The sequence below is a fragment of the Lygodium microphyllum genome, chromosome 1, assembly GCF_053477565.2.
Source record: "Lygodium microphyllum isolate KBCC chromosome 1, Lygodium_microphyllum_v1.1.10, whole genome shotgun sequence".
Classification (NCBI taxonomy): domain Eukaryota; kingdom Viridiplantae; phylum Streptophyta; class Polypodiopsida; order Schizaeales; family Lygodiaceae; genus Lygodium; species Lygodium microphyllum.
In genome coordinates, this window is record NC_141135.1 from 113,282,196 (window position 1) to 113,299,420 (window position 17,225).

Genomic DNA, 17,225 nt, shown 5'->3' on the forward strand with positions numbered 1-17,225 from the left:
GCAACAAGTATCGAAGTTTTGCCATGGCCTGGACACTCCTCTGAACCATCGTCTTGAAGCAATGCATCCAATAGACTTGAAAGATGCATTACTTTGAGCAAAGCCAATCATACAAGAACTTAGATTGAGCAATTGTGACAAAGATGATTCTCAAGATCAGGAGAAGAGATGCCACACATGTGGAGAGATAGGGCATATATGTAGGAGATGTCCCAACCGTCGATGCTTCCACTGCAATGAGGTAGGGCACGTCCAAGTAGACTTTCCTGACTTAAGTCTAGAAGACATTGAGCCTCCAAAGAAAAAGAAGCTACACAAGTGCAGTCTTTGGATATATAGAGGAATCGGATGAAGACAAAGACCTAGAACCCACTACACCTCTTCAAGATGATTAGAAATCCTAGAAGTTTTATCAACATATAGTACAACTTGTATTGGAATAAACCTTACTCTTATAACTACAGTTAACTCGAGTTATATGAATTGCATCAATTTTGAGCCTAGAACTTACAAGTGATCAGAGATACTTTAGCAAGGAAGGACAGTTATAACTTGCAATGAAATTCTCTTAAGTTGTTTCTTCTCGACTAATATAGACTAGGTCTTACCAAAATGTTGAAGCTTGGGAGTATTCTTTGATATGACAAGCGAAGCTAATTGTCCATGGATCTTAGTCTAGATCTAAAAAAAGGACAATCTAGAAACAGAGTTTCCAAGATAAAGGACCACTTCGGTCCACTAAAAGGATCCTAGAGCAATTTGGTCTAAAAAAGAAAATCCTGCCAAAGACAACCAGTAACCTTGTGACCCCAAGTGATAAAGCTCCACGTTGTTTCTATTGAAAGGAGTTAGGTCATTTCAAAAGGGAATGTCCAAAGCACCTAAAACACCGATGCTCCCAGTGCCACAACATTGGACATATCCACATCAATTGTTCTAATAAGACTCAAAGGGGACTTGAACTTGCAAGAAATGAGGTTATACAAGCTTCAACGATCCAGAACTTACCATGAAAATTATCAGATACTTAGGAAAGACCTAGAGGATATTCATGAGATGTAACTACAATAAACTTTTCTCTTGTAGTATGGACTCAGATATATCAAATACAATAAGTTGTTGTTTCAAAAGACCGCATGCTTATGAGTGGTCAGAGTGTCGCAATGAATGTGTGATGGCTCCTACCCCATAGGTTCCAAAATGAAACCCCTAGTTTCCTCTGAGATGAGGACATCTCGAGTTCTCTAAGGGGGAGAGGATGTAATATCCCTGCCCCCCTCGCATAGGAACCCCCTTTTTAATTAAAGTTAATTGAAAATTTTTAAATCTCCCTCCCTCCCCTGAATAAGTGGTGGGGGGGAAGAAGAAGATGTAGATGATGACGAGGGGGAGGAGGAAGGTGACGATGACGAGGAAGATGAGGATGACAATGGTGATGATTATGGGAGGAGGGGCACACGTGCACCACCTCTCTTCCCCCCCACTATCTCTTTCCCCCCCAACATCGACTGCATGGCAGCAAGACAAACCTGGCTGCCTAGGTGGAGGGGAGGGCCTCTGCCATACCTCCCCTGTAATAACTCTCTTTCCCCCATAATAGCCCACCTCCCCCCCCAATAAAACCTCCCCATCAAGGGGGAAAAAAAAATGTTCAGCAGGCACATAGAGAGAGAGAGAGAGAGAGAGAGAGAGAGAGAGAGAGAGAGAGAGAGAGAGAGAGAGAGAGAGAGAGAGAGAGAGAGAGAGAGAGAGAGAGAGAGAGAGAGAGAGAGAGAGAGAGAGAGAGAGAGAGCCTTCTAGAAGGTTCCTCCCTTTTGCCCTCCTTGGAGGGTGGCCACATGCAGCCCGAAAAGGGCACTGCTTGATTCATGGACCGAAGGTCGAGTAGTGAAAAGGCCAACCATGGGAATAGTATTTCACTCCTAGATAGCTTGTGGATCAGGTGGAGCTCTGGACACCCCTTGCCAAGTCTGGAACGGAGTTGAAGACTATTGTGGCCCCAACATCTGTGGCGTTGGAAGATCCTATTCTAGATAAAGGATGGAAATTGTGGTGCCATGTGATTTGGACCGGTTACTCCCACAGGGCACAAGGGATATATAATTTCTCCTATATGGGTAGGAGACAAAGATTAAATGAAGATAAGTTAAGGAACTTGTTTGTCAAAAGGACCACTTTCTTTGTTTTCATGTCAGTGCTATAAGTTATGCGAATGAACCCTGTCCCTAAAAGGTTTATTTAAGGAAGCTGATTTTAAATGTTACACATAAATGTGATAAGACCTAGTTAGATAACTAAAGAATGCCTATTGGGAGAAGCGGGTAGGCGGAACCCTCGACGGGTTTGTCCTATGGTACAGTGGTCGTCCCAGAGAACTGGGAGGCTTAGGTTTTACCGTCGTCTGACTCTTAGGAATTGTTAGGTTAGAACCTCGATTCATTCCATTTTAGGGGACTGGAATGGGACTATGCCCTATAGGTCAGAGGCTGAGCAGTGCATCCCTCTCCTTTTCCATTCTCTTTGAACCAAGTGTGGTATGGGTCTGCTTGTCAGCTTGGGTATCTCTACGTAAAGTAGGATGTCTAGGACCCGACACTAGAATGTTGTCAGGAGACCTTGACTACTAGGAACCCAAAATTTAGGTCGATCCTAGTGGGTTTAGTGGCGAAGGTTCTGTTGTGAGGTGGACTCGAGAAAACCTAGGCGAAAAAATTCGTAACATTCCATGGGAGTGCCGGGTAGTGCCATTTAGATTCGTCTCTCGATGGACAAAAATGTGCCTGGATAGCCGATATACAGGCATGTTACAATAGAATTAATAAGAAAACATTACCTCTTTACACAATCTATTTCAATTAGACTCCAATAAGAATTGAAAATAGTCATATTTCAATAATTTAGCAAAACAAAATCTCATAAAAAAAAAGAGAATATCAAATTACTCACTTTTCATTATATGAAATTAGAAGAACCTCCAAAGTTTCAAAGTCAATTGGATTGAACCAATGATCAAATGCACTTGTATCAAGCTCACTCCTCATATAGTATGAGATAGATGGATCAAGAACCTTAATTTTTTGTTGTATATCAAAGGAGAGCTCATGAATTACACACCTAGCAAAGGAACGGAGATACCAACATGAAATCCTTTTGCTAGAAAAATATAGCGAGTAAAAATAAAATTTTGGTATATTATACCTCATTCTAGCAAGAAGATTAGAGTTGTTTACTTCTCTCATTTTATTCTTGAGAATTTGAACACAATCAGAGTAAAAAAAATACCATATCAGATCTTTTTTTAATATCATCATGTAAAAAGCAACAAACATTGAAGCCCTTAAGGTCAACCCTTTCAAGAAGGGTAGACAACTCTTCTTCAAAAGATGGGAGCTGATTTGCTTTCTTTCCTTCTACCTTCTTCCTTTTATATTCTCTCCATTTATCTACTTGCTCTTAATTCTGTGTCCTTTTTCTATTTCTCATAGTCTCATGTCCTTTTCATGGGTGACATCTTTAACCTTAGGACTTGGATCACCTTTCTTTTTTCTATATGGAGGCACATTTAAAATATTGAAAGTCTTCACATCAAAAAGGAGGAATGGCTCAAGGACCTTTGAAAACATGTATCTCAATCTCTTAAGAATTATCACGTCTTTTTCCATAAGTGTAAGCCTATATGCATGAGCGGCATAAATATAGGAATATTGAAAAAGCTCAACAGAAAAATCTTCTGCAGCCTCCTAAATGCAATTGAGAGTTGTCCTTGTCCATCTAAAACTATCAAGACTATGCTTGTCACAAATTTATCTGACAAGCCTTTGAAAAGGCAGTTTTGGAATTGCGTTATCCAAAGCCTTCATTGCACTTCTAAGCTCCGTTAGGCATCTAACGTGCTATGAAAACTTTATGGACCTTGGCTTTGATCTCCTTGTAAGTTTGCAAGGCTTGGAGGATTGATGGATCTTTGAAGCAAGGCCTCTTAGATCAACTTTCTGCTTCCTCACAGTGGCCTTAGTTCTAGTAATCTAAAATCTCTAGATAAAACAAAAAACAACTCAAAATTATGATAGATCTCCAAATCTTTGATATAATGTCATTTGCAATCACTTAATGGTAAACAAATACTATTCAGATAGCCTCAATCCTACGTTGATTATATATTCACTATTTGTCAATAAGTTATTATATCAAATGATAAAACCAAGGTTTTGATAATTTATGAAAGTTGTGCTATCATTTCGGCTCAAATGTCCCCCCTCCCCGATGTATGAAATGAGAACTAGGTACTCTAGATGAGGTAAACATATGCCTTTTCACATTTCATACATCAAATATTTGGGGTGAAAATTTTGGTCAGATTCGAAGAAAATTTCAAAAATAAGTTTGTCAATTTGAATATGATTTTACTATTGGACTAGGCAAGATCTTTCAAATTTCTAGTTCCTTGAACATAGAAGCATGGTAATAAATATATTTAGTTACCCAAACCAATGTTACCTGGAAGTTCAAAAATAAGAGGACCAGATCAAATTAGGCTAGTTTAATTAGTTGTAAAGTAGTGCAAGATTGGCCAAAGACCTCCAAAACTTTGATATGATGTCATTTGCAATCACTTAGTGGTAGATTTAATAGTACATCCCCTCTCGACATATGATATGTGAATTGGATACTTTGCATGGGGGAGAGCTATGCCTTATTGCATTTCATACATCAAACTTTTTTAGAGAAAATTTGGACAGATTTGGAGAAGACTTCAAAGAAAAATTCGATAGTAATTTGGAAAATAACATCACTATTGAGCTGACTAAGATTTTTCAAAAAAATTACATTTCTAAAACTTTAGCACGTTATATACTAGGTGATGAAATCTTACTCTGTGTGGTGGGTGCTGAAGAATTTTGAGTTGTGATGAAGTCACCTTGTGTTGGTGTTTTGGAGCAGGGAAAGAGCTTGGTCTTCAAAAAAACACTTTTGTGGTTAAAAAATTGGTTTCAAAGAACCTTTGTTCACACGTGTGGCTATTATAATGTGTAGTTTACTTGACACGTGCAATGGGTGGACCATTGTTGCCTCAAAACTTGTGCCACATGTCACTGACGTTTTTGGACATGATGGCGCTGCCGCTTTTTGAGTGAAAAAGAGAGAATTTAGTCTCTTCTTTTTCACTTTAAATACAATTCTTCCTGAATGAGTGCATGGTACCTTTCTAAACAAATGCATGATGACCATTGACATATATATACAAGTGCTCAAGCTCATGTTTATGTAAATTTTTCTTCCATGCATTTTCCACAACCATATCCTTTATGCATTGCAAGAAGTCGAAGGTATACGTACACCTAACATAACTATTTATTCTCAGGAAGCGATACATTTCTCAAGTAATAAATTCCTATTTGTTGCTTTTTTCTACATGCTTTGAAAAATAGCCGAATGAGCTATTTCGAGGCATTAAAAATGATTAAATCCATTATTTTTCTTCTAAAGTGATTGATTTCCTTATAAAATGCGATATTATCAATCCAGAAAGTCTTTCTAACCTCTATTGTCACGTTTCATAAGTCTTGCAACCATAATTAAGTCTGCACAATGAAACATGAAATTTCATGCTTGCTTTGTTGCCCAAAGAGTCAATTCGCATTCCATAAGGCACATCTATTTTATTTCATCCAATTTAACATGGATGATATGCTATGCAAGAAATTCCAAATGTGGAGTATGAAATATGGATTTAGATATGAAAGATGAATGAAATAAAGTGTCATTGTGGCCCATTTGTTCTATGTTTGTTGGTCTAAGAGGAGGAAGAGAACATTAAAGCCTTGCTCAAGTTCCCTTAATGAGCATGCCATACATTGGGGGTAAACTTCAAAGCCAAGAGTGAGTTCCTCACAAAACATCAAAAAGCCAAAAATGGCATGAAGGGTTTGATGGAATTTTTCTAGCAATCTTGCTTTGATATTGTACATATGTAAAATGATGTGGTTTTGATGTTCTATGTGCATTAGCTTAGATAAATTTTAATTCCTTTTTTTGGATGTGAGCAAATGTGTATTGGTATATTGTACATCTAAACTTGTCTTGTTGTTTTCAGAATTTGGTTTTGTGAGTTATTAGGATGACTAAAATGAAGATTTCTCTAGAGGGAATAGAGGAAGAGGATGTGGAGGATATCTATGATGATAAACTATTTGATTTCCTCCATGCAATCAGAAATTCATCCAGATTTGTTTACATCAGAGATATGCTCAATGTTCCCTTTGATTTGTAAGAGCTCTTGAAGGATCTTGAAGACAAAATGAAGGATTATAGGGAGTTCTATGATAGACATGTGGAAGGCCTAGAGATTGAGGGATTTCTCCATTACAATGATGTAGTGGAAGTTACCAATGCTGCTAGAACAACTTTGCAAACAAGGTTTAGCCTTATTAATGAGGAATTCAAGAAGTGGGAACCAGATTTTCATTTTCATTAGAATTAACATCGATGTCTTCTTGTACATAAGGATATTGGATTTCTTGTATATCTTCAGTATATGGATAGTTGTTCTTTAGCTACAATACAAGAGAAGAAGACAAAGGATATTGTAAGCAAAGATAAAGAGGTTAAAGAGAAGGGGGAAATGTTTTAGGAGGATGTTGAGAACCAATTAGTGTAGGGATTTCATGTTGCTTTGTTTAAAAATGAGAACATCATAAAAGTGGAAGAAAAAGAGATAGAGTTGAGTGCAAAGATTGAAGCAGGTCCTCTTGAGTGTGCCCCAACATTTCCCAGTATTTATCAGATCATGGAATATGAAAAGGGGGGGCTACATATAGAGGAAGAGTTCTTACAAATTTAGGAGAGACTTGGTATTGATGATATGGGTTATGAAGAGAAATTGAAGTCTCCATTAGAGGAGAAATAAAAAACTTCAATAAATCTTTATGATGATAGTCTTCTTGAAGAAGATGAAAACCCTAAGGTATGGAAGACAATTCTAAGATATCCATTGTGTTTTATATTAGAGTATGTTATGCATTATAGACAAATACTATTGGATATTTATCTATTGACATCTTACACTATTGTCATTTATTGTGCAGATAGAGATTAAAGATGGAGAAAAATTTCTTGGAAGAGCCAAGGGCTCAAGGCTATTGAAGCTTTCGCAAAAGTCAAGTCCTTAGCCATTAATTTGAAAGCTTAAATAATCAAACAATTGCAATTTATTATAATAGGTTGCCAAGATCTCCAAGCTTTCCAATGATGGATTTGAAAGCTAACTCCAAGGTGATTGGATCCCAAGTTTTCAATAGAGGATCGAATAATATAATTTTGGTGGAGAAGGAAGAAGCTAGAGAGAGAAAAAGAGAGAAAAATCATTAAACCTAATAGGGAAAGAGAGAAAGAGAGGGTGAGGGTGAGGGAGGGAGAGAAAATGAGAGAGGGAGAGGAAGTGAGAAAAGGAAACGAGAGAGGGAGAGGAGAGAGAGAAAAATGAGAGAGAGAGGAGAGAGAAAAATCATTAAACCTAATAGGGAAAGAGAGAAAGAGAGGATGAATGGTGAGGGAGTGTAATATTTTCGCATGAAATATTAATGAATTTTGACCACTACACACCCCACGCAAGAGCAGCTTGAAATAATCTCCCCACGACTAGAAGAACCCTGGGCTAAATGCTCCACCCTCATGCGTTACCAAACTCCACACGTATGGTGCATAAGAGGCTGCGGCTTGAAGACTGCAAGGCCGCAGGAGAACACCTTTTACGGGAAAGGCAAAAGGATAATGGTTAAAATTTTGTAAATTTTTTTACTATAAACCCCTCCCCTCAGCAAATGCATGGCAGGGGAGAGGAGTGTGAGAGGGAGTGAGCTAAGTGGAGTTGAGAGGAGTTGGGGAGGGGATCATGCCTCCCTCCACGTGTGTGGATCCCCCCCCTTAAAAGCCTATATAAACTCCCCCTTAAGCTTGGAGGGGGGAGTCAGAGGAGCTGCCGCCATCATCGCCACATCACGGGCTGTTGCCGCCTGCCACGCTGCGCCGTGCCACCTCCGTCCTCACCACCATCATCATCATCGTCTTCTTCATCTTCATCTTCCTCCCTTTCCAATCATTTCCACCACCCCCCTCCCCCCCCCCCCCCCCCCCCCCCCCCCCAACGTCATTCTGTGAAGTAGAAGCTTCTAACAAGGCTTCCATAAGCATTGTACACACGACCTTCCCTGGGTTTCTTAAAACCACGTCTTGCAACGGAAATTCCTGCGCGAGGGGGAGTAGGCGGGTTTTGAGGCTGATTTGCCAAAGCCGGGAGGAAGTTCGAAGATCACATAAAGGCCAGGACAAGTTTGCGGAGTCAAGGATCTACGTCATCGATGGCTCCAAAGCTAAAGACGTGAGGTGCACACACGCGAGCCTCCAACCCAAGTCTACGTGTAGACATTCCTATGAGTCCTCATGCCCAGGTTCCAAATGTAGTCTTGCATGAGAGGGATGCGTTAAGCACGATGGTTTTTAGAAAAATTTAAGTGCATTCATCCATTCGTCTTACAAGTTTAGTGCATGCCGATTAATTGAAATTGCACGCACTCCCGTCAACAATAAGGGTAGTTGCAAATCTTCTTGAATGATAATGCATAAATTAGAAGAGGATATCGTGCTAAGAAGGATAGAGTTTATGTCGCATATTGCACTTATGGTTTAAAATTCATGGATGTGATTCATATAGAGGATATTCTTAGTCGCCCATTGAATGTTATCCAAAGAATTGCAATGCATGGAAAGGAAACCATGAACTTCCCTGTTGCATGCGAGGATGCTTGCATTTTAAGTTGGGTTAAGTGCTGTAGAATGGATTAAGTCAACAATAGCCTTATGACATTCGTCATGCATGGACTTCTTTTATTGAAGTTTGTATTTAGAAAAAGATGCATTTCATATTAAAGCTTGTTGAAATTCAACATAGGGTTTTATATGAGTTAGCCGTGAATTGTCTATCATTATAGATTAGGCAAGGAAAAGAAATGGTTATTGTAAATCTCATAGTTGCATAGAAGGAAAAAGTCCATGAACCGCATATTTGCATGGAATGTTGCATTTTGAAATTATTTACATCTTTTTAGGAAAAAGTATTAGCATCTTTATGGAAAGATCACTTCTTGTCGCAAGACAATTAGTTTGATTAGGTAATTCGCTTGCAATGGTGTAACTCAAACGATGATTACCTCAATGTGCTATAGGTAGAGTTTAGTACACTAAATATTCTGCCTAATATCGCACTTGGGATGCCAAGTCAAGACTTTCAATCCCATAGACCCTACCCACATTCACAAAATGTTAGGGTTAACTGAACGCCTATGCAAGAATGATCTAGGGTTTTAACCCTAAGGATAATTAGGCCAAATACTAGATTCCATTCGAATTTAGAAACCCTAAGGCCAAACGTTGTCGGCCTAGTATGGTTAGGGTTGGGTTTGGGTCAAGAAGACATCCCAAATCCTACATCTTGACCAAACGTATTTCTTGACCAAGGAACGTTGTTTGATGGGAGAAATGATCCCGCAAGTCAGATGCGACTCCTATGCAACAAGTTGCAACGTCGCATGGCTTTGTGTTTAAATCACAAGATAGATTTGCCACTCCTTGGAACAAGGTTGGCAGGTTTTAGTGCAAGTCTAATTTGCAAGAGGATGAGTAGACATCCTGCTACGTTACCCTTCTTTGGACCGATTTGCCAAGTTAGGGAAGTTATGTATTGCCTAGCAAGCAATGGACCAATCAAGTTGGGGCGACGAGGTTGCCCAGGATTTACTGTCTTAATTTAAGGAACCTAAGATGTTGGTTAATTTGGTTAACAAGGTATAAACCCTAACCCAAGGATAAAAGGGTAAATAAGCAACGAAACCCTTGGGGATCTTACCAAGTCACAATCAATCCCAGATCGAATGCTAGATACATTTGGAGAGAAGGATTCATACCTTAGCAGTTGGCCAAAATAAACGACCACTAGATTGATTGTGTTTGTACAGTTAGGAGCAGTGTTTGTACTTCTTTGCTCAATGAACTAAATCTGAAAAAATAATTAATGCTTCAGGTTGAAGGCCTGAAGGGAGAGGCAGCTTCAGTTACCCCCGATTGTCTGCATGACCCTATCCAAGGGGGTTGTTAGCCACGCCGGGTACGTGGACTGAACTCGCCACGAGAGGTCTCTCCGTGGGTGCTACTTGGAGCAGGAGGATGCTTGGGTGCCAGGAGGGGCTCTGGCCGTAAATCCCTTGCCTTCGAGTCCTACACAAGAGGCCGACGTGACTCGAGATTGGATCTCGAGGTCCGTATACTAGTCTACAGGCAGAAACTTGGAATAGCGATCCCTGAGGATTGCTGGATTGCCTTCGGGCGGATTATGGATTAGCCTGGCTGGATTATATGATGTATTCCAAAGACTGGTAAGTAAGATCAATTGTTGAAAAGGAACTTGCTTGACATTGCTTTTCTATGTCAGTGCTTAAGTTACGTGAAGGAATCGGTGATTAATTGGCTAATTAAGGAAGCTATTTTTACGTGTCAAACTAAATGTGATAGGTAATTAGATAACTAAAGCAACCCCGAGGAAAGTGCATGGATGTGACCATGGGTTCGTCCTACGGAAGGGTGGTCTCGGTTGGCGGGGAACTTTTCTCGAAAGAAATTGATAGCAAGGAACGATGACTTAGAATCTAGAGTACTAGAGTCCCGATTTATGTTGTTTTAGGGGAACGAAATGGGACTATGCCTTACGGGTAGAGAGGTCGAGCTTTGCATCCCTCTCGTTTCCCATTCTCCTTGAACCAAGTGCAGCATGGATCCGCTTCGACCCTGGTATTTCTGTGTAAAGTAGTTCGCCTGGGTGTAAAATATTACACGGCGCAGCGAACAGAATCTGAGAAAGAGATAGAGAGTACACAACAGATAAGAGGAGAATCAGTAAATTCTTTAACTCCAAACAACTGATACAAAGATGGCTCTGTCCACCCGTGCGCTTCCACTGTGTGAAGCTTAGATGGCGATCTAGACAGAAGATAGGTGAAGAGCTTAAGGCTAGCTGGAACAACAACTCTGACTGGGTGAAAGATGAGTGTGAGATGGCTGCGAAGGGGTTTAGCTTTTATAGCTCGCGAAGGTCGTTAGGTTGACCTACCATATGAGCCTCCACTAGTCGGCCAGGGAATATTCCAGGGAATATTCCCTTTACCATCGGGCCGGGGGCACTGCCCCCGGACCCCCGCCAGGGGCCGCTTCCGCGGCCCCCGGACCCCACAATAGGGGCCCCTTTTTAACTCCCTTACCACGCAACTCAATGCAATGTGCCTCGAGTTGCTACCAGCTTAACCACTCCGTCTAACCCAAAGATTAGACCCACAACAGTCACCTTTTTGCCATCCGGTCACATAGACCTCATCTGATATACAAGTGAGGACTCAACCAATGTCCGGGCTCACATTTGGCTTCTTCTCATAATGGGGGCCTTACAACTTTGAGCACCATGGATCATTGGTAGCACCTAATGAGGGTGGGGCATTGATCATACCTAACACCCCCCCTCAATGTCCACCCATTGAGGTGAACTATCTCCTCGGCCCAATGCCGAGTCTCTGAAGATGAACTTGAAGCAGATCCTTCGTAAGTGCTTTGGTGAAGATATCTGCTCCATTCTCCTCTATTGGACAGTAGACCAATTCCACTATCCCATCCTCCATCAAATCACGCACATAGTGATACTGGATCTCTATATGTTTAGTGCGTGCATGAAACACTGGATTTTTGGCAATGGCGATGCAACTCTGATTGTCACATCTCAGCACAGTTGGTTCTTCATCCTGTACTCCCACATGCCATAGAATCCTTCTCAACCATACAGCCTCACATGCAGCAAAACAAGCTGCCTTGTACTCTGCTTCAGTAGAAGACAATGCCACTGTTGGTTGCTTCTTACTAATCCAAGAGAAAATTCCTGAACCCAAAGAGAAACAATAACCAGAAACTGACTTCCTGGAATCAATGTCTCCTGCCCAATCTGAGTCACAGTTCCCCACAAGAGAAGTTCCGAAACTGTATGTGATACCATAGTCAAGAGTTCTCTTCAAGTATCTGAGCACCCGCATCCCAGCCTTCCAATGACTCTCATGAGGCTTGTTTGAGAACCTGCTCAAAACATCAACAACAAAACTGATATCTGGTCTGGTGTTACACAAGTAGATAAGACTGCCGACCAACCTCCTATACCTCCCAATGTCTGCTAGTGCTGATGTATCCTCGACGGATAACTTTGCATTCACTTCCATAGGTGTAGCTATCTCCTTGCACTCGGTCATGCCAAATGCCTTCAAGATCTCCCATGCATACTTCTTCTGAGAGATGAAGATCTTTCCTGGCTCTTGCCAGACTTCAATCCCCAAACAATAGTGCAGCAAGCCCAAGTCTGTCATTTCAAACTCTGAACTCAAAGCCTTTCGAGTTTGGTTGATCATATCTTCATAGTCACCTGTAATAAGAAGGTCGTCCACATATAGGACAATCACTACAGACTTTTTACCATCCCTGTAAACATACAAGTTAGCATCTGAGGCACATCTTTTGAAGTTTAGGTTTAAAAAGAACCTATCTATCCGCTGGTACCATGCTCTGGGGGCTTGTTTCAGCCCATACAATGCCTTCTTCAGTTTACACACTTTGTTCTCAGAATGGGGGGCCTCAAACCCTGGTGGCTAAGCCACGTACACCTCCTCTTGAGGTCACCATTCAAGAACACTGACTTAACATCCATTTGGTACACTGGCCACTTCTTGTGGGCAGCCACTGCAAGTATCGTGCGAATAGTGGTCATTCTGGCAGTTGGGGAAAATGACTCTTGAAAATCAAACCCTTCAACTTGTGAAAATCGTTGGGCAACCAGTCTAGCTTTGTACTTTTCTAAGGTACCATCAGCCTTGTACTTTACCTTCCAGATCCACTTGGTGCCAATAACCTTCCGCTTTGCTGGTCGATCCACTAGCTCCCAAGTGTCATTCTTCATTATGCTGTCATACTCCGCCTGCATAGCAGCCTTCCATGATGGATCTGCAAGTGCTTCTTCTAAGTCAGTTGGCTCCTTTACTTCTCTCATAATCTCAACCATCAAGTCCATATTGACTATGTGAGCAGAAGCCCTCCTTTGCTCCTCTATTCTCTGAGACCTCCTTGGTCCGTCTGCCTTCTCCTCAACAGATGCAGGCGTAGGATTATTGTGGTCATAGAGCTGCTTCACCCAGCGCGGCAATGGCTTTTCCGGTGGGGTGATGTCAGGTTGGTGAACTTTTTCCTCATCATCTGAAGATGATGCTTCCTCCTCCTTAAGGATAGGGATAGCTCTCGGGACAGGTTCATAGTGGACTACTTCTTCGCTTGATGATAAAGTGGAAGAACTTGCCTTCTCCTCCTCCACTGTATGCGGCTCCTCCTTGAACACCACATCACGGCTCACGATGATCTTCTTTGCCTCTTGGTCATGTAATTTGTAAGCCTTCTGCTCATCACTATAACCCAAGAAGATACATTTTCTGCTTTTTGGTTGTAACTTGTTTCTCTTCTCATCTGGAACATGTGCATAACATTCACATCCAAAAATTCTGAAATGTGAGACAGATGGTTTCTTACCAGTGTAAGCCTCATGATGTGTTTTTCCCTTGAGAGCCTTTGTATAGCTCCGATTTAGAATGTAGACTGCAGTATTAACAGCTTCAGCCCAAAAATGGTTAGGCAATCCCTTGCCCTTTAGCATGCATCTTGCCATCTCCACAATGGTGCGATTCTTGCGTTCCACAACACCGTTCTGCTGAGGTGTGTGAGGCGTCGTCAATTGACGCTTGATCCCTTTGCTCTTGCAAAAACCTTCAAACTCCTTTGAGTTGAACTCACCACCACCATCTGTTCTAAATTTCTTCACACTTTTTCCTGTTTCATTCTCAAAAAGTATTAGCCATTCTTTAAACTTACCAAAAGCTTGAGCCTTATCACGAAGGAAGTACACCCACATCTTCCTACTGTAGTTGCCGACAATCAACATAAAATTTGCTTTCTTGTGGAAATGCCTTTCTATGTTGCTTGCCCATCATACAAGCTTCACATGGTTCCTTCAATTCAGTTATTGTAGGTAGGTGAGCAACCATACCTTGCTTTTGCATCTCCTTCAATACTGCAAATCCGATGTGTCCAAACCTTTCATGCCAAAGCTTATTTGTGCCCACTCCAGCGGTGGCTGTAAGAGCACTTAGCTCATACAGGTTGTTCCTTCTTTCTCTTTTGCCAACAATTGTGCCAGCACTATCAATAATTTCTGCACCTGTCTTCTTGAACCTCACTTCATGACCAAGATCAGTTATGGCAGCAACTGATAAGAGATTTCTCCTGATTTCGGGAACATACAACACATTTGAAAGCTTTTTGACTTCACCATTTGCAGCAACAAAAGAAATAGTACCTGTGCCCGCAGCAGGGCATTTAGCATCATTTCCAACCGTCACAGTGATGGATTCTTGTAGAGGCTGCATAGAACTGTATAGACCTTTCTTGTTGGTCATGTGATGGGAGGCCCCACTATCCAACACCCATGAGTCAGTGGTAGATTCTTCTTGCGCCGAGGAGCACACTTCCTCAATGGTCGCCATGAATAATTCCAACTCTGCTTCAGCCGTATTGGCTGTCTCTTTCCCTTTACTTTTAAGGGTACCATTCTTTTCATCTGCCTTCTTGACACGACAATCTGCAATTGCATGTCCTTTCTTCTTACAGTAGAAGCACTCTCCTTGAAACTTCTTCTTGCCGCCCTTCTTCTTTTTGTCACCATCATTTTTGGTGGAGGAGACACCTTTGCCTTTTGCATTGGCAGAGAATGCAGCATCTCCATTGTTGCTTCCTTCTCGAGCTTTCAGCCTCAACTCCTCCTCCATTAATAATGCACAAAACTCCTCAAAAGTCAAAGCTTGAGGTCTCACCTGAGTATTAAGGGCAGTTACTAGTCCATCAAACTTTTGTGGACAAATCCGAAGACACCTCCGAGCTAGCTCTTCGCTAGTCTTTTGTATCCCAGCGCCAGCCATCTGGTCGCGCAGATTCTTAATCCAAGTGATGAATGCTTCAACCGTCTCTCCTTCAGCAAACTTCTCCGCTACTAGTTGATTCTCCAAGTTTTGAATCCTTGTTTGGTTTCGTGTTTCATACTGACTCCTTAGCACATTCCAAGCCTCTGACGCTTTGGTTGTATGCTGAATCAAAGTCAAGACACTGTCAGAACAGCTTGTAACTAAGGCACACAATGCATCTGCATTCCTTCGTTTCCAAGCTCGTAGAAGATCTGCATTCGGAGGAATCATCACACTAGGATTTGATGGGTCAGGGGTAGGCTGTGGTTCTGCGTCAGTCCCCAGCACAGTCTCCAGAAGCTCATAAGAATCAAGGATAGTTGTAATTTTGAACTTCCACAAGGTGTAGTTTGTACCATCTAACTTGCCTTCGCTGAAGGTTGGTGGACGAATCCTCAGTGTTTGAATAGCCGGTACAGCAACACCACCTCCTGCACCGCTTCCGGAAGTCGACATAGTTTCTCTTTTCTGTTGAAGCCTTTGCCTCTTGCACGCTCTCCAATCTCTAGAGCCCCCTGGGCTCTGATACCATGTAAAATATTACACGGCGCAGCGAACAGAATCTGAGAAAGAGATAGAGAGTACACAACAGATAAGAGGAGAATCAGTAAATTCTTTAACTCCAAACAACTGATACAAAGATGGCTCTGTCCACCCGTGCGCTTCCACTGTGTGAAGCTTAGATGGCGATCTAGACAGAAGATAGGTGAAGAGCTTAAGGCTAGCTGGAACAACAACTCTGACTGGGTGAAAGATGAGTGTGAGATGGCTGCGAAGGGGTTTAGCTTTTATAGCCCGCGAAGGTCATTAGGTCGGCCTGCTGACCGACCTACCATATGAGCCTCCACTAGTCGGCCAGGGAATATTCCAAGGAATATTCCCTTTACCATCGGGCCGGGGGCGCTGCCTTCGGATCCCCGCCAGGGGGGCCCCTAGCCCCCCTGGGACCCCCCAGCCAGGGGCCGCTTCCGCGGCCCCCGGACCCCACAATAGGGGCCCCTTTTAACTCCCTTACCACGCAACTCAATGCAATGTGCCTCGAGTTGCTACCAACTTAACCACTCCATCTAACCCAAAGATTAGACCCACAACAGTCACCTTTTTGCCATCCGGTCACATAGACCTCATCTGATATACAAGTTAGGACTCGACCAATGTCCGGGCTCACATTTGGCTTCTCCTCATAATGGGGGCCTTACAACTTTGAGCACCATGGATCATTGGTAGCACCTAATGAGGGTGGGGCATTGATCATATCTAACACCCCCCCTCAATGTCCACCCAGAGAGGTGAACTATCTCCTCGGCCCAATGCCGAGTCTCTGAAGATGAACTTGAAGCAAATCCTTAGTAAGTACTTTGGTGAAGATATCTGCTCCATTCTCCTCTGTTGGACAGTAGACTAATTCCACTATCCCATCCTCCATCAAATCACGCACATAGTGATACTGGATCTCTATATGTTTGGTGCGTGCATGAAACACTGGAGTTTTGGCAATGGCGATGCAACTCTGATTGTCACATCTCAGCACAGTTGGTTCTTCATCCTGCACTCCCATATGCCATAGAATCCTTCTCAACCATACAGCCTCACATGCAGCAAAACAAGCTGCCTTGTACTCTGCTTCAGTAGAAGACAATGCCACTGTTGGTTGCTTCTTACTAATCCAAGAGAAAATTCCTGAACCCAAAGAGAAACAATAACCAGAAACTGACTTCCTGGAATCAATGTCTCCTGCCCAATCTGAGTCACAGTTCCCCACAAGAGAAGTTCCGAAACTGTATGTGATACCATAGTCAAGAGTTTTCTTCAAGTATCTGAGCACCCGCATCCCAGCCTTCCAATGACTCTCATGAGGCTTGTTTGAGAACCTGCTCAAAACACCAACAACAAAACTGATATCTGGTCTGGTGTTACACAAGTAGATCAGACTGCCGACCAACCTCCTATACCTCCCAATGTCTGCTAGTGCTGATGTATCCTCGACGGATAACTTTGCATTCACCTCCATAGGTGTAGCTATCTCCTTGCACTCGGTCATACCAAATGCCTTCAAGATCTCCCATGCATACTTCTTCTGAGAGATGA